Source organism: Bactrocera dorsalis, chromosome 3 (genome assembly GCF_023373825.1).
Source record: "Bactrocera dorsalis isolate Fly_Bdor chromosome 3, ASM2337382v1, whole genome shotgun sequence".
Classification (NCBI taxonomy): Eukaryota; Metazoa; Arthropoda; class Insecta; order Diptera; family Tephritidae; genus Bactrocera; species Bactrocera dorsalis.
In genome coordinates this window covers 70,267,021-70,289,678 of record NC_064305.1, presented here as the reverse complement: position 1 = coordinate 70,289,678, position 22,658 = coordinate 70,267,021, and the positions used below count along the sequence as shown (strand labels likewise).

General features: G+C 31.8%; 1 long non-coding RNA gene across 1 annotated transcript; it reads left to right on the top strand.

The window, feature by feature from the left end:
• Nucleotides 1-7,722: 7,722 nt before the first annotated feature.
• LOC125777813 (uncharacterized) lies at nt 7,723-20,888 on the top strand. The gene is made up of 2 exons (XR_007422410.1): nt 7,723-7,923; nt 20,285-20,888. It is a non-coding gene; the product is annotated as an uncharacterized LOC125777813 (long non-coding RNA).
• Nucleotides 20,889-22,658: the final 1,770 nt, after the last annotated feature.

The following is a 22,658-nucleotide window of genomic DNA, read 5'->3' as shown; positions in this document are numbered from 1 at the left end:
CTTTTCTACTGCTCTCAAAATATTATTCCTTTACGGCCTATGTTCCTCCAAAGTTTTTGATTATATTAGTTGCAAGCAAATCCAAAAATATTTTAAGCTTATATAAAAGTGAGTGCGCCATCGAAATTGTATTTAATAACTACGACATTTATAAAGCTAATAGAATAATGTCGAGGTCTTACTGTACCCGTCTACACGTGTGACCTCGTAAATGTTTGCCGCAAAGCTTTATGATAGAATTAGACATCAAGCGACAGTTTTTTTGATAAGCATAAAATTTATGTAAGGAGGCCAACGACTTTTAGAATATATTTAAAGGGCTTGGCAGAAAAGACTATTTTTTTATTTTATCTGTAATAAAAAGCACGAACCCAGCGCCGACTGTCATTTATCGCAATTGCTGATTATGTAAAGTTGTTGGTGTGAACTCGCATTGTGCGTTTTTTGACCTTGCCCATATGTGACTATCGTTTCGTTCTCGCAAAGACCTTTATTTTCTCTAGACTTCAGATGTTAAATAAAGGTGTTATCGAATGTGCAACCAGTTCGTCACATTTGACTCTACCTAACCCCATTTTTGCGCTATTTAAAAACGTTTTGTAGTTCTTTCTAGCCACGTTGTCTTTAACAAATTTCACGTTGAATACGAGGTACTAATAAGGAAATAATACTTTTTTGAGGATCTATATTGATTTTGAAAAGTCAGTTTGAAAGCTAGCTATGTTATATGCCCCAATGGTTCAACCTGAACAATAAAGATTGAGGTATGACCTTGTACAGTAATGCCTTCCAAATTTCGTAAATATATCCAGATTTTGATCGTTCAGTTTGTAATCTGGAGAGTTGATTCGGCGCCGTTTGCAGCAACTCGGAATGACGACTTGGCGCATTTTATGTGGATATCTTAAATTCAAAGCGTACAAAGTACAGTTTGTGCTGAACTAATCGACTTTCTCATCGCTTCCCTCTATGTGCTCTTCAAAAGTTCTAAGAAGATCCGACGTTTCGAACTAAATATTGTTCAGCAATGCGACCCAATTTTAGCTCAATATTTAAACAAGCAAAATTACAGCATTTGGGACGAAGAGAAACTTCAAGAGATTCAAGAGCTGCCATTACTTCCAGAAAAAATGACGATTCGGTGTGGTTTCTGGGCCGGTAAATTCATTGGTTCATACTTCTTCAAAAAAGATGCCAGTGACATTTGGTTTCAACAAGACGGCACCATTTATTTAGGAACACTTCGGTTAGCAGATAATTTCACTTTTTGGGCCGTTCGATTGGCTACCAAGATTCTTTGATATCATACCATTAGACTCTTTACTGTGGGGATATGTAAAGTCTCAAGTCTGTGTGGGCAATATCGCTGCGATTCAGGCTTTGGAGCAAAACATTACGCGTGTCATTCGCCAATTTTTTCGAATGACAATGAACATTACCCATTAAATTTGAAGTTTACGTGTTTCTTCTTTAGAAAAGTAGAAAATCTCGAAATGGATCACTTTTTATATACTACTGTGGGCCAAGGAGGGCTACTTTGAGATCGACATAGATTTTGGAGAACAAATTAAGAATTTCAAGTTTGCGAACATAGTTTTACTATTTTTGGCTCATAGTGGTATCTCAAATATTCTTTAAAATATACAAAAACGATGATACAGTCTGTATCTATATTACTATTCACAGTACACACGTGTAGCATAACTCAAATCTCTGGCAATAAAAAGATAAACACAAAAAAAATCAAATAAAACGCGGACATGTGAATTTCACGTGTCAAAGTATGCTAATTTTGACAAGCGGCTGCGTGATAAAAAATTTAGATAACATTGATGATTGTCTAAAGATGAAATGCGCTCATGATATCAAAATAATCAGCAGACACGTTTTATGACAGCACATCTGTGACTGGCAACAGAGCTTCTTCTTAATTATAATGTTTTATAAAGACCCAGACCTCAGAAGTGAGAGATTACAAGATCAAGTAACAGTATCAGTTATTATGTTATAAGAGGTAAGTATTTTACTAAAAATAAAAGAGGTATTGGGCTAAGTACTCTCATGTACATAAGTGTGTAAGGACTTACGAACCCTCTCAATTCTCCTCAACTTCCTAGAAAAACTGAAAATCAAGTACTTGACCGCCCGGTAGTTGGACAATTGGACACTCTAACCGTTATTTGGCGTGCCAGCATGCTGGCGGGTGGTTGCCACCAAATATGCAAATTAATTGTCGTTATTAAAATTAATTTGAAATTCAAAGCTTGAATTAGCGTTTCATTTTATTTCCACGAGAAGACACTTGTGCAGAGAAAATTCGCATTTCAAATGCAGCAGCAATATGACCCAGACACGCGCACACATACACACAGACATGAACATATGCAGAAAAAATTAAAAAATATGTAAAGGGTGATTTTTTAAGAGCTTGATAACTTTTTAAAAAAAAAACGCATAAAATTTGCAAAATCTCATCGGTTCTTTATTTGAAACGTTAGATTGGTTCATGACATTTACTTTTCGAAGATAATTTCATTTAAATGTTGACCGCGGCTGCGTCTTAGGTGGTCCATTCGGAAAGTCCAATTTTGGGCAACTTTTTCGAGCATTTCGGCCGGAATAGCCCGAATTTCTTCGGAAATGTTGTCTTCCAAAGCTGGAATAGTTGCTGGCTTATTTCTGTAGACTTTAGACTTGACGTAGCCCCACAAAAAATAGTCTAAAGGCGTTAAATCGCATGATCTTGGTGGCCAACTTACGGGTCCATTTCTTGAGATGAATTGTTGTCCGAAGTTTTCCCTCAAAATGGCCATAGAATCGCGAGCTGTGTGGCATGTAGCGCCATCTTGTTGAAACCACATGTCAACCAAGTTCAGTTCTTCCATTTTTGGCAACAAAAAGTTTATTAGCATCGAACGATAGCGATCGCCATTCACCGTAACGTTGCGTCCAACAGCATCTTTGAAAAAATACGGTCCAATGATTCCACCAGCGTACAAACCACACCAAACAGTGCATTTTTCGGGATGCATGGGCAGTTCTTGAACGGCTTCTGGTTGCTCTTCACCCCAAATGCGGCAATTTTGCTTATTTACGTAGCCATTCAACCAGAAATGAGCCTCATCGCTGAACAAAATTTGTCGATAAAAAAGCGCGAAACACATTTCGAACCGAACACTGATTTTGGTAATAAAATTCAATGATTTGCAAGCGTTGCTCGTTAGTAAGTCTATTCATGATGAAATGTCAAAGCATACTGAGCATCTTTCTCTTTGACACCATGTCTGAAATCCCACGTGATCTGTCAAATACTAATGCATGAAAATCCTAACCTCAAAAAAATCACCCGTTATATATAAATTAAGTGGCAAGCATATGGTGAATAAAGTAAAGCACTAAGCAACAGCTGTTATGGCGCAAGTGAAGTACACATTTACAGTGGCATATGGGAATGTGTGTGCTTGCGGTTTGGTATGCATGAAGCAGCCGACGCATACATTTGTGTGTATAGATATGTATACTTATAAGTATGCGGACTTTATATGCACATTAGGGTGGACCTTACTAAACAATTCTAGATTTTTTTGGTTTCGGCATTATTAATTATTAGAAAAGAAATTTACATAGGCTTATTGATATGATAATAACAGTATATTAGTGAGTTTTTCAAACAAAACAGTGTTGCCATACATTCAAAAATAATATATAGCATATAAATGAATTAAATATTAGAAAATTGTCCAAGATCAATGGATTAATGAATGTATGTATTTTTGTAGAAACCGCAGAAAAAGGGGTTGCCATCTTTTTCAAAAAATAAAATAAAGTACTTGAGTTATAATATATTTGTAAATATTAAAAATAAAAAATTTGGAAAATGATAAAATGCTTTTAAACAGCTTACTAACAAAAATTTGTATTTTATTGTAGAGTTGCCACTATATTGGAATTTTTTCTAGAAATATTTACGATCAGGTTGAAAATCAAAACCAAAAATTTGCTAGAAAAACTTTAAAATTTTTAAAAGTAGAGTTGCCACCTTTTCAGGTTTTTATGAAAGTAATTACATATGTAAGTTGCTACTGGTAAAATAAAAGTTATACGAATAGATTAAAAATGATAAAATGATAAAATGCTTGTAAATTGCTTATTAAAGTTAATTTTTATTTTACTGTAGAGTTGCCAGCTTGTCGGAATTTTCTCTAGAAAGTAGTTATGAATAAGTTAGATAAATAAAATTCAAATAATTAATACAAAAAACTTAAAAAAAAGTTGAAAGTAGTGTTGCCACCTTATCGGAATTTTCCACAGAAAGTGGTTACGAATAAGTTGAAAATATAAAATTTCAATAAATAGCTAAAAACAACTTAAACATTTTTTAAACAGTGTTGCCACCTTTTCAATTTTTTTTATGAAAGTAATTTAGTAAGCTGGTACTTGAAAAGTAAGCCTTATGCGAAATGTTAAGATAAAGTAGAATAAAAACATATATGTAAATATTTACGAATAGGTTCAAAATGACGAAATGCTTGTAAATAGGTTTCTAACATTCATTTTATTGTAGAATAGAGTTACCACCTTATCGGAATTTTCTCCAAAAAGTAGTTACGAAGAGGTTGAAAATATAAAGTCCCAATAAATAGACCAAAAATGTAAAAAATTTTTAAGTAGTGTTGCCACCTTTTCAGAATTTTTTAAATTAGAAAATAGTTAGCTGTTCCAAAGTCGGTTGCTGCTGTAATGTAGCACACCAAAGTCCACAAAGCTTCACTAACCATACTTTTTTTTAATTTTCCTTGAAAAGACCTACCATGTCACCCTAATGTTCTTATATAGTTAAACTACTTGATACATATATGTTCTAAGTAAGCAATGCTTCGACAAATCTATTTAAATAGAGAATTTCAGTTAAAGAGTAAAGTTTTGACACTGCTGCCGGCGCGTAGTTTGCGGATTCGAGGCAAATAATGTTGAGAAAATTGGAAAACTCGTTGCAAGACTAGCTTGACTGCAATTGGGAAGCAGAGGGTAAACATTTGTGCATAGGGTAAACACTGATGTTGACTATAAAACCCAACTGCATATACATATGTATGTATTTGGAATAGGATGTTGTAGGGTGGATATTGACACCGCAATGTGGTGTTCTTGAAAGCACATCTGGACGAAGTCAATTAAAAATAAAATGGTGTACTAAAACCGCTTTAGGTGAAGGTGTTAAAGAGAAATGTGTGCGCTCTTAGCCAGTGACACCAATTTTCCATTTGAAGAAGACAAATACGGAAAATGGTTATAGAGCATGGAAGTGTGCAGAATTTGTATGGGAAAATATTGAACAACATGATTGTAAGTGCTTAATAATGGATAATAACGGGTGATTTTTTTGAGGTTAGGATTTTCATGCATTAGTATTTGACAGATCACGTGGGATTTCAGACATGGTGTCAAAGAGAAAGATGCTCAGTATGCTTTGACATTTCATCATGAATAGACTTACTAACGAGCAACGCTTGCAAATCATTGAATTTTATTACCAAAATCAGTGTTCGGTTCGAAATGTGTTATTATCGACAAATTTTGTTCAGCGATGAGGCTCATTTCTGGTTGAATGGCTACGTAAATAAGCAAAATTGCCGCATTTGGGGTGAAGAGCAACCAGAAGCCGTTCAAGAACTGCCCATGCATCCCGAAAAATGCACTGTTTGGTGTGGTTTGTACGCTGGTGGAATCATTGGACCGTATTTTTTCAAAGATGCTGTTGGACGCAACGTTACGGTGAATGGCGATCGCTATCGTTCGATGCTAACAAACTTTTTGTTGCCAAAAATGGAAGAACTGAACTTGGTTGACATGTGGTTTCAACAAGATGGCGCTACATGCCACACAGCTCGCGATTCTATGGCCATTTTGAGGGCAAACTTCGGACAACAATTCATCTCAAGAAATGGACCCGTAAGTTGGCCACCAAGATCATGCGATTTAACGCCTTTAGACTATTTTTTGTGGGGCTACGTCAAGTCTAAAGTCTACAGAAATAAGCCAGCAACTATTCCAGCTTTGGAAGACAACATTTCCGAAGAAATTCGGGCTATTCCGGCCGAAATGCTCGAAAAAGTTGCCCAAAATTGGACTTTCCGAATGGACCACCTAAGACGCAGCCGCGGTCAACATTTAAATGAAATTATCTTCAAAAAGTAAATGTCATGAACCAATCTAACGTTTCAAATAAAGAACCGATGAGATTTTGCAAATTTTATGCGTTTTTTTTTTTAAAAAAAAGTTATCAAGCTCTTAAAAAATCACCCTTTACTTAATATATTTTTATTGTACTCACCGTTTGCTTTTGTAATTCATGTGAGTCCACGAAGCTTTCAATACTTTCCTTTGCAGATGTAATATAACTGAAAAATAAGATGTAAATACTGTTATAAAAAAAGCGTTGAGTCTAACTAAAGTAGTTCTCAAAATAAATAATTAATTAAATTAAAATTTTTGTTTGATTATATTGGTGGTTCTCACGCCATATACAGTATGTAAGTCCTTCAAAAAAATAATTAATTATTTCAAACAGGTGGCAGTAATTTCCAAATCACTAAATATAAATAATATTAAAATAAGTCTGGTTTTTATTGCATTTTTTTTTATTTATTTTAATTAAAAATTTCAAACAGGTGGCAGTAATTTTCAAAAGTAATAATTAAATAAAGAAACGCAAAAACATGTCTGGGTTTGATTGTGAAATGTTTTCTCTTGTATTTATTTGAATTGAAACTTTGAAACAGGTGGCAATAATTCCCAAAAATAATTACTAATTTTAAACACGAGTACAAAATTATATCTGATTAGGATTGTGGGAATTTATTTAAATTTTTTTCAACTAAAATTTTAAACAGGTGGCAACAATTTCCAAAAATAATAACTAAAAATCAAAAATAATAACTACATAAGAAGAAAATTATTAAAATAAAACTGGTTATGATTGTAAGATTTTTTCTAAATTTATTTGAATTAAAACGGATGGCAACTATTTCCAAAAATTATAACAAATTAAAAAAAAATTACATAATTATATCTGGTGTTGATTAAGTTATTCTTTTAAATTTATTTCAGTTAAAAATCATCCTGTCCTATATAGGACCTTAAGGCCTTAAAGTTTGAAGAATATAAGCAGACTATTTTGTTGAAGACAACCCGAAGAATACATGAAACTAATCATAATAAATAAATAAATTAATTAATTAATATGAAAAATAAATTAAATTTTTATACATAAAAAATATTTCATTAATTATCCCAGCAATAACACAGCACATTAATCAACAACAACAGATTGCCAAACTCAGTCTCAAACATCATAAACCAATAACAATAATTCCCTGCTCACTCACTTGATGTTGGCGCACTCACAAAGCATTGCTGACCTATTGGCCGAATTTCGCAAACAATTGTGACAAGCACAGACACAGCGTTAGCCATTGTCACAGCCGCCATACGAAGAACAAAATAGTCGGAAACGGAACCGGAGCAGCAACAGGCAGCAATTCGAACGGCAACAGAGCAGAAACAACCCTGAAGCGCGCTGTAAACAACACGGAAATCATTAACAGGCCAAGAGCAAGAGAATGAGTGTGTATGTATGAGAGTGAGAAAGAGAGAGAGAGCGACTGAAAGAAGTGTCTGTTAGCCGAGCGACAACATGGCACTGTCGCACGTTGGGCCATCGCATGCGGTGTCAGCGCTGGTGTCCAGCCGAGCGCTAGCTAACGGTACCAGCCGCTCCAGTGCGCAACGAGCATTCGAGCAGTTTGGTTTGTAAACGAAAAAACGGCGTGTAAATGTGTTGTTGCCGTTGAAATATCTGTCTTGTAAATGAAGCAAAAGAAAAAGGCGCAGCAGCGCAACGCGGCGTTAAACAGTTAAAAAGTAATACAAAGTGAGCTAGTGTGTGTGTATGTGTTCACTTACATATACATATATGTATATATGTATACGAAATGCAAATGTGTGCGTTATAAGCAGCAGTGTGTTGGTGTAGTGTAAATATGAAAGGCGCCTGGATTTGGCGAAAAATTTCAAAAATAATTAAGTGAAATTAAAAATAGTTAAAAAGTGCAAAAATGTGTGTTCGAAACCAGAAATACGCGTAAAAATACGACTTGAGCGCGCTTCCCACGCATTTTCAAGCAAATTTAACAAAATGTTGCGCATACGCCATGCTGACCAGTGTTACTTTGCTTAAAGAAAACTTGCTTATTTAATTCTTTATGTTAATAAATAACTAAATGCAACTTTTAAATTAAACATTTTATATTTTTATTTTTATTTCTTGTTGTTTTTGCATATATACGCATCTCTTTAAATAGAAAATCGCCATAAAAGCACCAAACTTCATCCCGTTTTTCAGCATTCTTTTTTCACCTGCAATTTCGCTCCAACTTTCACAGCTGCTCCAGTTCATTTTGAGCAGCTTTGCGCCTGTTTACTCTCCCAGCAGCATACGAGCTTCATTTCGCTTTTGTGGAGCATTAAACCTGGCAGCTCGGGTATCGGTGTCACAACCAGTTTGGGGTGCTCACCTACAGGACTTAACGCACACGTGCGCATTTCGACGCACACAGTCACATATTGTTATACTTCATCCCTGTTTGTGTGTAAGTGTGTTTCAGTGCTGTGTGTGTGTGTGTGTATTTGTGTTACTTTTTCCCTTGTCCTGTAGGCTGTTGCGCGTTTCTTTGCTTAACCTGGCGGAATTTCGCTTATGTACACAAGTATATAAATAGGTATATGGCAATTTGCTTATACTTCTTGTATGTGGTGTATATTATATATATGCTTGTGTGTATATGTATGCATATTTTTATACTGTGTTGAGGCTATTAAATTTATGGCTCACATACCTGCAATCATTTCTTTAATTTTAAATTTAATAGCTGTCCTTTAATGTTTTCTCTTCTTATGTGTATTTTTGTGAATTTAATATTTGCATATTATTACGTATTTCTTTTTGATTTATGTGTTTTTACCACCTTTTGTAGGTGACGATATTTTTCTGGTCTGCCTACGCAATAATACATATATATTTATTTACTTCATTAAATTATTTTTAATTCAAATTTTTTTTTATTTAAAAATTTTTATTGCTTTTTACGAAAAGTAAATATTTTTTTTTTAAATAATTTATAAAAAAATTGAAATTTTCTGTTTACAAAATTTGTAGTTTTAAGCAGTTTGGCTTTCGTTTCGCCTACTCTAAGTGTCTGAGAATTTTTTTTTTTATTTTTCGAACTAAAGAATCGCACAAGAGTAAGCAGTGAAAGGCTTTGAATGTGATTATTAATATTTAAGTATAAATTTTATTTGAATATTTCGTTTATCAAAGAAAGTTGGTATTATATGCCAGATATTTGTGGAAAATTTCAATGAAATTTGTGCAATGCAACAAGAAGTGTTGGTGGTCTTAAAATAAAAATGAAAAAATTGTGTCGCAGCAGTGTGAAGGAGAGAGATAGTAGAAGCGGCAATTGTTTAAGAAGTATATATGTACATATATGTAGTAGAGTGTTTCAGGAATTTGTTTTATTTCTTTGCGGACACATCAAAATTATGTTTCTTTTGTTAATAAAAAATTCTTGAAAACTTGAGACTAAATTTTGACTTTAAGTGCTTTCTTTTCGATTTTTTAATTAATATTATTAAAATGTTTTATTGTTAAAAACATACAAAATTAACAAAGAAATTGTGAAATTTTTAGAAAAGAAAATTTTAAACTCGGCCATTGCGACGACTTTTCCGGTGAACCCACGAAAAAAGATGCACCCGCATTGGCAGGTTAACTACTTACAGAATCATCTAAAGTGAAAAGATGCGTGCCTTTGTTAAAATCTTAAGAGGCTATGCCAGTGTAACCCAGGAAAAATTAAACGATTTTCTTGAATTTATTTAAAAGAAAGTACTCGATCGAATGTTTCGATTTTTTAGATATAATAAAGTGTATTTTTAGTCATATTTAAAAATTTTTTGTTTTACAAAAATGTTGAAAAATATAAAATAGAGTTACATACATGTGCTGTCTTCGGAGGTTCCAAAAAAAAGTGCCCTAACTGTGGACATGATTGCGGCCGAACGAGTAGATGAAACAAAAAAATTCAAAAAGGTTATTCAAGTTTAAGGTATTTCCTATACAATGACCTACGATGTTTGAAAAATATCAAAAAAAAATTCATCTATTTTTTTAGGTAAAAAAATGGTCGTTTTTTAATGCCAAATTGCCAATTTTCAATCAATCCAAAGATCATAGGTCATTGTATAGTAAATGTATTCTACAATACTCAACTTTCGAAAGTCGATCAGCAAATTTCTCGTTGATCTAAGATGTCAACAATTTCGGAAAATGTCGTTGCGAGATTTCAATGAGATCGCTTCCTAGTTTCTGTGAAAACGTGGTCACTGACCTTGAAACAATATTTCGAGAAAAACGCGATCAAAGCTTGAAGTAGCCAACCGGTCTGAGCTGACGCACCCAATTTTTCTATCTCCTACAATTTTACAGCGATTTCCTTGAAACTTTAGAAAAATATTTTAGGTATATCAAAGTACTTAAAATAAATCAAATAATAAAATTTTTCGAAATTAGGAAACTTAAAAGTAATACATCAAACAATTTATCTGTGAATTCTTGGCCAAAAACTATACTGTAGCAATGCAAAGTGAAAAGGTGAAAGCACGAAATTTTTTTTTTTCTGGTTGCCTATTTTTATTGGGCGCCTTTTTTTATAGTGGCAGTACTTTCAGTGTCTCTTAAACTGCAGAGCGTTGAGGCTTTAATTGTGCTAATGGAAGAAAGCTTCCACAGCACTTTGAAAATACTTAGTAAAATTTACATAAAGCTTTGGATTACAACTTAAACTTTTAATTGATTTAAACAAATAATATTTTATTAAAGGAAAAAAAAAGGTAAAATTCTTGAAATTTTTAAAAATTCCACCAAAACTGAACTTTGTACAGCCACACTAACCATGTTTGATCCGGCACAGATTTTGTTTCGACACATTCTATGTTTGACTAGAACTGAAGGGTTCCTTGAGGCTCTTTACAAGAAAGGCTTCCATAAAAATGCTCTCATTTCTGCATAATTATTGCCAAAAGCTTTCCCAATTAATCAGAACTCAATGTTTATACAATATTGGACGTAAAATGTTTTCAGGTTGTTTAAACAAAACACCATACTCCGATTTGTTTAAGAAAGGATACACGTGCACGCAATACATTTAAGCTTCAATGCGTAAACATACATGTAAATACTTGTATGTAAATATGTTTGCACATACCATATATGAGGGTGCACATTATTGTATTGTTTACATTTTTATGAGGTTTAAAAATTGATATGCGTTGACAAGCATTCGCAATAAAAAACACCCAACAATGCGGGCAACGATCCAATATAAAATATTATGTCTACATACGCGCTTACACACATATACACAAATATGTGAAAAATTACCCAAAAAGGCATTTTATGCATAGATAAAAGGGATGACAGGCATTTGGGCACAGCTTTGCCCACAACTCATTATTTATTGGTTTGAATTAGACGGATGTCGCTTTTGTTGGCATTTTTTGTTTTCTATTGTTTGTTTTCTAAAAGTTTCTAAGAACACACACTTATGTATATATGCTATATTAGGGTGCCTATTATGTCCCTAGTTGACTTTTTTTGTAGGAGAGGATGAGAGAGCTCTTTATTTTCAATTTAAACCGTGCCTAAATCATTTTCCCAGAATAGAATTTTGGATTTTTTCTTAATTTTTTGCATGGAATTTTTATCTTTTGCAATAATTTTTATCCTGACAAAAACCTACAACATTCATATAATCGATTTAAATATACACTTGGTGTTGCTCATACGACATGGTGTACTCCATGAATACTTTATATTTGATGCATAACTTTAATGCATATAACTTTTAAAGGAACATTTTTATTAAAAAATTATTCAAGCATTTCTTGTAGAGTGAAAAATCTTGTATTAGAATATAAATTTTGGAAATTTGTAGTTAATTTGTTTCTCAAGAATTTGGACTGTCTCAAACCACAACCTGACGAATTTTGAGAAAGGATTTGGGCTTGTATTGGCATAAAATTATTCTCATTCAAGAACGGAAGTCACTGAACCTTCGTAAACGTCTTGAATTTGCAGACTTTGCCTGAAACAACTTGAATTCTTATAAGATAATTTTTAAGAAAATCATCTTCTCCCATGAGGCTCACTTTCATCTGTGTGCTGCGGTAAATAAACCAAACTGTCAATTCTGGTGCGAAGAAAACCCACAAATTATTCATGAACAACCATTACATGCACCTAAATTGACAGTTTGATGTGGTTTTTGGTCTGGTGGAATCAGCGGTCCGTACTTTTTACGAAACCAAGCTGGCGACACCGTTATTGTCAATGGAATGGCGGTATAGAACCAAGATAACCCACTTTTTACGGGCGCAATTGGAAGAAGTTGATCTTGTCTACATCTCGTAGAATTTTCGGGCATTACCCCTGTCGACCAGCTTGCAAAGCATTTTATACTCATTCATTTCGGCCTGTCGTTTTTTTTTTTATTTAGGCAGTTTGATTTCTCTCCACTGCGACACGGCATTTCTTATCGTACCAGCTCTTCTTTTGCCTTTGTATGTCGGCATCTAGTACTACAGATAGCCATTTTTTGGGCTCCGGTGAAGTCGATCAGCCCCAATCCATTTGGGAATGTTTCATTATGAAAGCTGAATTAACCGACTGTTGTGCCAAAGATAACTTCTTTGCCTACCGTGGTGTTAAAGTCACCTCTAAAGGATCGAAGTGACATCGTGGTAGGGCAGCTCCCATAAGTGCGCTCCAAGCGCCCATAGAAAATATTTTTGGTCATAGAGTAAATCTGCGATATTTTGAAGAACTTCGTTTTGATACGGTCTGTGGCTAGACGTGCATCCACCCGGGTGAATGCCAAGACTGGGCCACGCAGTCTCGCTCCCACCACGAATCCCACACCGAATTTCCACTCCTTTATCTGGCCACTGTAGTAGATGCCACAAGAACCTACTCGCCTCAGACCTTGTCTCGTTCATCGCATTTCTTGAACAGCAGCCTTTACTCTTACAATATCATTAACCAGCTGTACAGCGGAATCTTCCCAATTAAGGTACCGGACATTCCAGGTGCATGCCCTTAAATCTTAATCCTTAATGCGTTTGCAGTGGTCGTCTTTCATCGGAAAAGTTTTTTAGGAGGAGCTCCCAAACCCAACGCATAAGCCTGTGGAGCGATGTTTTTCGGATGTTTTTAGCTACCCAGAGAATACTTGGTCTAAGGACTCAATTTGTGAGCTGTTTGAGCCATATAGTAAAGAATCGTTTCTGGTCACTCAGATGGCGCTCAGATAACTTTCCTCACTTGCGTGAACTTCTACACATGGTTGCATCCTCCATTAAATGGCCTCCAATGCTGTTAAATCCTATTAGACTACTACTTGCAGGCTTGTTTAAAGTCCTTTTGTCCTTGGCTATAAACCAGACTCTCTTCAAGCTTTAGGAGTCAATATTGAACGTGATATTCTTGACATACACTTGACTTGGATGAAAAAGCACTTGAAAATTCATCGAATTCGATTCTAAAAAAAAGTCGATCGATCATATCAATCTTATTGGAAACCCTTTACTTGACAAAAATACTTTTTTTTACTTATAAATAACGGGTGATTTTTTTGAGGTTAGGATTTTCATGCATTAGTATTTGACAGATCACGTGGGATTTCAGACATGGTGTCAAAGAGAAAGATGCTCAGTATGCTTTGACATTTCATCATGAATAGACTTACTAACGAGCAACGCTTGCAAATCATTGAATTTTATTACCAAAATCAGTGTTCGGTTCGAAATGTGTTTTATCGACAAATTTTGTTCAGCGATGAGGCTCATTTCTGGTTGAATGGCTACGTAAATAAGCAAAATTGCCGCATTTGGGGTGAAGAGCAACCAGAAGCCGTTCAAGAACTGCCCATGCATCCCGAAAAATGCACTGTTTGGTGTGGTTTGTACGCTGGTGGAATCATTGGACCGTATTTTTTCAAAGATGCTGTTGGACGCAACGTTACGGTGAATGGCGATCGCTATCGTTCGATGCTAACAAACTTTTTGTTGCCAAAAATGGAAGAACTGAACTTGGTTGACATGTGGTTTCAACAAGATGGCGCTACATGCCACACAGCTCGCGATTCTATGGCCATTTTGAGGGAAAACTTCGGACAACAATTCATCTCAAGAAATGGACCCGTAAGTTGGCCACCAAGATCATGCGATTTAACGCCTTTAGACTATTTTTTGTGGGGCTACGTCAAGTCTAAAGTCTACAGAAATAAGCCAGCAACTATTCCAGCTTTGGAAGACAACATTTCCGAAGAAATTCGGGCTATTCCGGCCGAAATGCTCGAAAAAGTTGCCCAAAATTGGACTTTCCGAATGGACCACCTAAGACGCAGCCGCGGTCAACATTTAAATGAAATTATCTTCAAAAAGTAAATGTCATGAACCAATCTAACGTTTCAAATAAAGAACCGATGAGATTTTGCAAATTTTATGCGTTTTTTTTTTAAAAAAAGTTATCAAGCTCTTAAAAAATCACCCTTTAGTATCCCTCCTTCTCTGTTCATATACATATATATAATCCTAAATATAATTATCACTAACAACATCATGCAATATTATAATATTTTAATTGTGTACAAAACGCTAATGCGCATTGATTAAAATTCATAATCCACGAATTAACCACAGTCAGCCACAAAAGGCTGTAAACAATGAGTGCCGCCGGGTTAAATGCCAGCCGCCGAAGCTTGCAATTTGTACGCTCAACAACTTAAAATTCCGGATATGAAATTAGCGGCATTTGTTGTGCATCCACAAACACACACACACATACAGGCACGAAATGCTAATACAAATGATAGTAAAAAATGCTTACGTTAATATATTTATATGTGAAGTTGTTTAACTATGCGCAAACTAACCGACATCCGTCTGCCAACACTCGTGTATATTCGTGGGCGTTCGTGTGGTTGTGTGCAGTGGAAATTCGCGCCGCATTTAACATGACAGCAGGCATCCTTACAACAAAAACAAGGCAACGCGTGTGTCAAATTTTTACTGCGCTAAAATCGTAAAACACACTAACACACACTCACACGCACATACATGCTATACATATGCGTTTGTAAATATACTTTCGCGCAGTGCCGTTATGCAAGCGAGTGAGTGTGTGTATTGGTGTGGACCTGCCACTTCGCAAGCAGCAAGCAACAAGGACAATTTAATTTTAACAAAAAGTTGCGTTGCTTTTTTTGCTGCAAGCATACTAGGCGAAAGAATGCAATAACAACAAAAGCATGCTAGTGTTGATGCCAGCGCCGGTGTGTGTATGTGTGTTTGTGTGTATATGTAAATTTATTTTTTGTTTGCCTGCTGATTTGCGCTTTTGTAAGGACACGTCAGTGTTTTGTGGTAAAATTCACTTCATTTCGGCCTCAGGCGTCCCGATGGTGGATGATGAATGACGGGGGTGGTGTTGTATCTACATATTTACGTTCATACAAATAGATATACGTACATGAACATAGAACTATATGAGTGCATCTACATATATTCCGTTGAATTTATGTGAAGTTCTGCAACCGAGTGCAAAAAATCCATTAAAATTTTATACTAATCGAAATTTTCTTTTTGTAATTATTAGAAATGTTTATGAAAGCACTGTCATCTAGATTATCACTGTTACAAGTGTTGATTACTCTGGTGATTTTGTATTTGTTTAAACAGTTATGAATTGATTTTAAACTATTTTATACGTTTTCTAACATGAACAGAATACATTAAAGGCCGTTTTCTTAAGGGGTTACATGGGTTTCCTCAGCTAAAAAAACAGCATTTTTTCATAAATTTTTTCTTGTATAAAAAATTGAATATTTTATTAGAATTTTTTATCGCTACAAACATACACTATGTATTAACAGAGAATTTCTGAAATTTTTGGAAAAACATATTTTAAACTCGGCCATTGCGACGCCATTTCCGCTGACCCTTATAGGATCATCTAACATGTAGAAATATATGTTTTAGTTAAAACCTTATTTTAGTACTTGGACAAAAGAAAAAATTAACTGAAAATTGGATTTTTGGCAACAAATTTTACAAAAAAGACGAAATTTCAGTGAAAATTTCACGACATTTTTTTTTCAGATAGACGTAACGAAAAAAAATCCTTCGCCCAAGTCCTTAAGAATTGTTTCTCAAAAACCGGTGTTAAACTTCATGAAGATTGGTTGAGTCGAACAATCTTTCCAACCGATTTCAAACTCACAGTCTCGAGAAAAACGCGTTTAAAGACGGTGCACTTAGCTGTGACAATAAAAAAGTTCGGTTTTCGAAAACTGTAAGCCCACGTAATCCCTTAACAAAACACGTTGAAACTTTTACAAAACAATTTTTGATTGAACGTTAGGGTGTGCGTTTTTTTTTTATTTAAGTGAAAATAAAAGGAAAAGCTAAATATATTAAGTTTAAAAAATTAAGACTAAGCACTAAATTCGGGTGAAGCCGAACACTTTATTCGCTTACAACTTGTAAGAATCAAATCGCTAGCAATTCCTTCGAGTGGCGGCAGATTTTTTATTACAAATTTTGCGAAAAAATTAATATTTATTGTTCGAAGAAATCGAAAACATATATATACAATGATGTGATATCAATTGCATCGAAGATCATTTTATGGGGTATATTGGGGACAGAGCAAAAGACGTGCTGATTGCCATAATTTTGACGTTGCTCGAGTATATCAAGAACATATTTTAAAGCGATTGTATACACAAATAATATTCTTTGATCGACATACACATTCTTCACAAAACTTGTTGGAATAACGAAAATCGTTATAATTACATAGTATAGGAGTGTTGGGGGTATGTATTGACTTGATTTTATTTATTTATACCAGATCAGATGGGTTAAAGTTAACCGGATATTCAAAAATCCTGGTAATAGTTATATGGGGGCTAGATCAAGTAATTGTACCTACTCATTTAAGGCACAGATATACAGTATTATCGGTAAAACACACTCGTCTATTTCCATTGAGATAACTCATCTATTGGCTGATACCCATATGAAGTCACCCGGAAGTTTTAAAATTCTTTATATTAGTACATGGAGGATCAGGAAAGCATTGAATCGATTCAACACATCCACAGACAAATCATTGTCAGAGAAAGATTATCCCTGAATTTCAACTATATTTCTCACACATTAACCGATGTTGGTGGTAAAAAGTCAACTATAGGCACTTGGGTCCAAATATTCGGGACTTGTTCACTTTTAGTTCGATTTTTACAAGGTGCGTTCCAAAGAAAACTTTTTGAATCTAGCGGCCCCCGGTGGCGCCAACTATATATATGTTGACTGGTGCGTAGGAATCTGCTATCTTTATCGAGAGAGAGAGAGATATTTCATTGATTGGAAGTGAAGTTATTGCGTTTTAAGTCTCAGTATGTTTGTGTTATCGGTGCGAAAATGAGCTTCGAACAAAGAGCCCACGTTAAATTTTGTTTCAAAATTGGTAAAACTTTTACCGAAACGTTTCAGTTGATGAAACAAGTTTATGGCGTCGATTGCCTATCCCGTAACAGAATGCACGACTGGTTTCACGTGTCGTAAGGACATAAATGACGATCAACATGTGGGCCAATCAAAATCCGTTATCAGTGAAAATTCCATCGAAACTGTGCGTGAATTCATCAAAAATCAGCAAAAACCATCATGTGAACTCATGAAAATGGAATTGAACATCTCCAAAATATCGATTTATCGCATTTTGATCGAACATTTGGGCTTGCGAAAGGTGTTTGCACGGTTTGTTTCGCACAAATTTATTGACGACCAAAAATTGCTCAGAATCCAACATTCGACGGACGATTATTTGACCAAAAATCACATTTTAACCATCAACCACTCTCCGTATTCACCTAATATGGCACCGTGCGACTTCTTCCTTTTCGGAAAAATGCATTTGCCCATGAAAGGAAAGTGTTATCTTTATCTGTTGTAATGCAAATATTCTTAAAGTTAAAGTTTTGGGCATTATTTTAAGCAGTGTTGCCACCCTCATTAAATTTGTTAACAAATATTACACAAAAACTAGACCAAATTAAATTTGGTTGTGGTTTGAAGACTATGTAGAAAAAAAAAAATTATAGCAAAATATCAAAACGATGTTGCCACGTAATTTGAAATATAAAAAAAAAATATTTGTTTGGAAATCAATAATTTTAATCACACACAAAAAGTTTTTAAACTATTTAAATATTCTGGCTAAAATTTTAAACACACTAGTTTAGTAACTAAATACCTTGCTATTATTAATAACAAAAAAATCTTGAGTTTACAAAAAGAAAGAAAAGGCGATAAAAAGCTAAACAATTCGTAGAATTTTACAAGAACAATAATCATTTCGGGTATTTGGGCAGGGGAAAAAAAAAATTATTGAAATGGAAAAGAACTCGTGCTACACATGTAAATAGCACAAACATGTGTAAACAACCGTTGAGCATCTGTTGCTGCCTGCATTGCAGTTCATTAGCGCCAACTGCAGCGAATGCGCTGCCGCTGCGAACTACTCAGCGAAGTGTTTACAACTTTTCATGGATTTTTAATAGGAAAAGCCGCCTGCCATCTGGTTTTGGAAGAATTTGCTTTCAAAAATTAAATCACTAAATTGTGCTTATTAGCTAAATCATCGGCAAATGTATTAAATTACTTGCTTTTGTTGTTGTTTACGTTCTAAACAATATTTTACACTATTCTTTATTGCACTGGAATTGCAATTTGCAGAAGTTTTATTTTCCAAATATTCAGTGGCGAGACAGTGTGTTTGTGTGTGCGTGCATATGTACATACATACATATGTATATACTATTACCACACTATACTACATACATACATATGTACATATATGAGTGTGTGATTCAGCAAAATGTGTTTATTTGTGTGAAAGCACTGCGGTCTGATTGTTTACATCAAAAATTCATTCATTTCTAATGTTCGGTGTGTTTGTTTACTTTGTGTAAATTGTGAATTTGAAAATTTTGAATTTTGAAATTTTAATTAAATGAAAATTTTAAATCAATTTTCTGCAGGTGTTTGCGTGTCCATTTGTACATATTGTATGTATGTATGTATGTATATAGTATGCTTGTGTAAATTAACTTTTTGTTGGCGCTCGTATTGGTGAAAAATAAGGCATAACTGTATTTTTATGATTTTCGCATACATATGTATGTATGTATGTAGAATATTGGAAGCTGCTTTGGGGCAGAAGAAAAATAATTTATCTGAAAGCTATTAATGATAATAAAAGATATCAAAATAAAATAAAAAAAATAAAAAAATATATATAATAAATTAAATTGAAAATAAAATAAAATAAAATAAAGTTAAATATTTTGAAAACCATACATTTTTTATTTTATAAGAGTTTAGAAAAATTGTGCATATTTTTTATAATCTTGTTTCAAACAAATTTATTAATTTCATTCTATTTTTTTTTTCAAACAAAAGAAATATTTTTTTTATATTATTTAAAAAAAAATTATTCATTTTATTTTAATTTTTATAATTTTGAAGTGTTATAATTAAACAAAAAAAAATTTAAATTGTTTTTTTTTTAATTTTATTAACTATTTTTAATTTTTAATATTTTTTTCATTAAAAAAATGTTTAAATTGACTTTTTTATATTGGTTTCGCTATTTTTGTTTATAATTAATATTTACATATTACGATTAATACTTTATAACTAATTTTAATTTTTGCTTTATAACAAAACAAAAAAACGTTAATTATTTATTCTATATTTAAAAATAAAATATAAATTTTATTCTTTTCTATTCTAAAGTAAAATAATAAATAATTTTTTATTTGAAATTATTTTTAAAAAATTTTATAATTTGCTTTTTTAATTTTTTTGGTCTTATTTAAATATTTATATATGTATGTGGAAATTTACTGGAAAGCAAATAAATATAAGTGCAAAAGTGAAAAAAATTTCAGTTAAAAAAAACACAGTTTTCAGGAATCTGTTTTAGAAAAAATTCTGTTTGTGCAATCAGTAAAAAATTAAGAAAACAAATAAATTATTGTTGTGAAGGCTAAAAAATGTATATTATATTTTAAATGTATTTTTATTCAACATGCAGCTTGATACAAAAAAAAACCAACAACAATAAAGTTACAACAAAGTAATAAGAAATTGGTGAAGAAAGGTGGAAGTAAATATTTAAACGTTTAAACAGTTCTAACTAAAGAAATAAAGAAACACAAAATTCCAAAACGTGAATACTTTCGACAAAACAAGAAAAATGTTAACTAAATCTATAATGCTAATTAAATGTCAGTAAAAAGAATTATACATTTCTGAAAATTATAATAAGTAAAAATTGAAGAAATGTGTATGTATTTATAAAATATGATTTGGTGATATAATGTTTTATAAAATATATAAAGTGTATAAGTTATGTTTAAAAGTGAAAAATTATTGAAATTAAAAAAAATGCAATTAAGTGCTCGTTAAGTGCGCATTAGAGTGAGACGGCAAATATTGCAGTTATTGTGCAAAATTAGCAAAGAATAACGAAAATGCGCTTTTGCTAAAGAAATTTCAAATATTTTGAGAATTAACCGTTTAAATTAAAAAATTAAATAATTTAAAATGGTTTGGGAAACAAAAAGTGCTACAAAATTATCAACGAATGTCAATGACTAATATATAAAAAATAATAAATTAAAGAGAAAACGATAATTCAAAGAATTAAAATAATTTAAAAAATTGGAAATTTAATAAAAAAGTACTTAAGTCAAAAATTAAAAAAAAGTTAAATTATAAAATAAATATATAAAAAAAAGTTAAATATAAATCCAAAGTGTTTAAGGCAAATTTATATAAAAAATGCGCAGTCTGCAATTTTTTAGTAAATAAAAATATAAAAATTGTGAACGAAATTTAAATTTTTTTGACGTCTAAATACTATTTATATAAAAATAGTTGAAAAAAATTGAACAACTGCATTATTTATTTAAAAAAAAAAAAAACAAAAACTATCCAGAAAAATTTAAAAGCTTTTACATAAAAGCTAAAAAAAAAACGAAAATAATAAAAAAAAAAAACGAAAATTCAAATTAAAAAAAAAATACTTAAATACATATTAAAATTTTCTAAATAAAATAGCATTAAATAATTCATAAAAAAATAAAAAAAAAAAAATCATAAGCTGCAGCAAAAAATATTTACAATGCATGATAAAGCGATGTTTAAAAAAAATTCGTAAACGTTAAAAAAAATATTAAAAAAAAATATTTCAAATATAAGCCAATAATTTAGTATTTATAAATTGTGCTAAAATAAATATAACAATATATCTCTTATAAATTTTAATGATATAGTAAAAAAAAATTAATAAAAAATAAAATTAAAAAAATAAAATAAAATAAAAATGTGCAACATTTCAAGCGCACGCCACTAAAACTAAATAAAATTAAAAAAATATATAGTTTGATTTTGAAAATAATATAGTAAAAGTGGTGCACCTTAGAGCAATTGAAATAAATGTTTATTCAATTACTGAAAATTCTAAATATTAAACCTTTACACCGTAAATAGAAAAGTAAAAGGAAAATAAATATTAAAAAAAATAAAAAAAAACAATAAATAAAAATATAATACACCAAAAAAAGAATAAATTATAAGAAATCCCCCAAAAAAATTACTAAAAATAACAAAAACTGAAATTAAATATCTAATAGTGAATATTATGGAAAAAATTATATACAATGTGAAAATTAAAAATATTCTAAAATTATGTAATGTGCTCAATTTTATAAAATTTGAAACCCAAAAGGCATAAAATATTGAAGAAGTCAATATAAAGCGTAAAAAAGAACAATTGTTATATTAAAACTGCCGGTGATTTTATGTGTTGTAATTAGAAACGGAGGCTTGTGGTTTAAAAATCGTGTAAAGGTAAGATAAATTTATAAAAAAAGTGAAAAAATTAATAATACAAAAAATACCAAGAAAATTTAAAAAAGTAATAATTAAAAAAAAATGATGTGAAGAAAAATAAAACAAAAAAATTAAAAAAATAAGAAAAAAAATAAGAAAAATAAATAATTGATATTTTTGAGATCTTAATAATTTTATAATACTCAAAACAAATAATTGCAAAATTTTTAATATAAAAAATATATGAAAAAATAAAAAAACAATAACAATATTTAAAAATAAAACTAAAATAAATAAAAAAAAAATATGAAAAATAAATAATTGATACTTGTGAGCTTTTCAATGTTACTAAAATACTGAATATATAGTAAAAACAAAAATATTGCAAAATTTTTAATACAAATAATACTAAAAAAAAAAAGAAATAGAAAATTAGTAAAAAAAAATAATTAGTAAATAAATAATATAAATTAATATTTGTAAAAAATGCTTTAAAAAATATACTTTAACTAAACATACTAAAAAAATATTAAAAAATATATTAAAAAAATATATAAAAATAATAATTAATG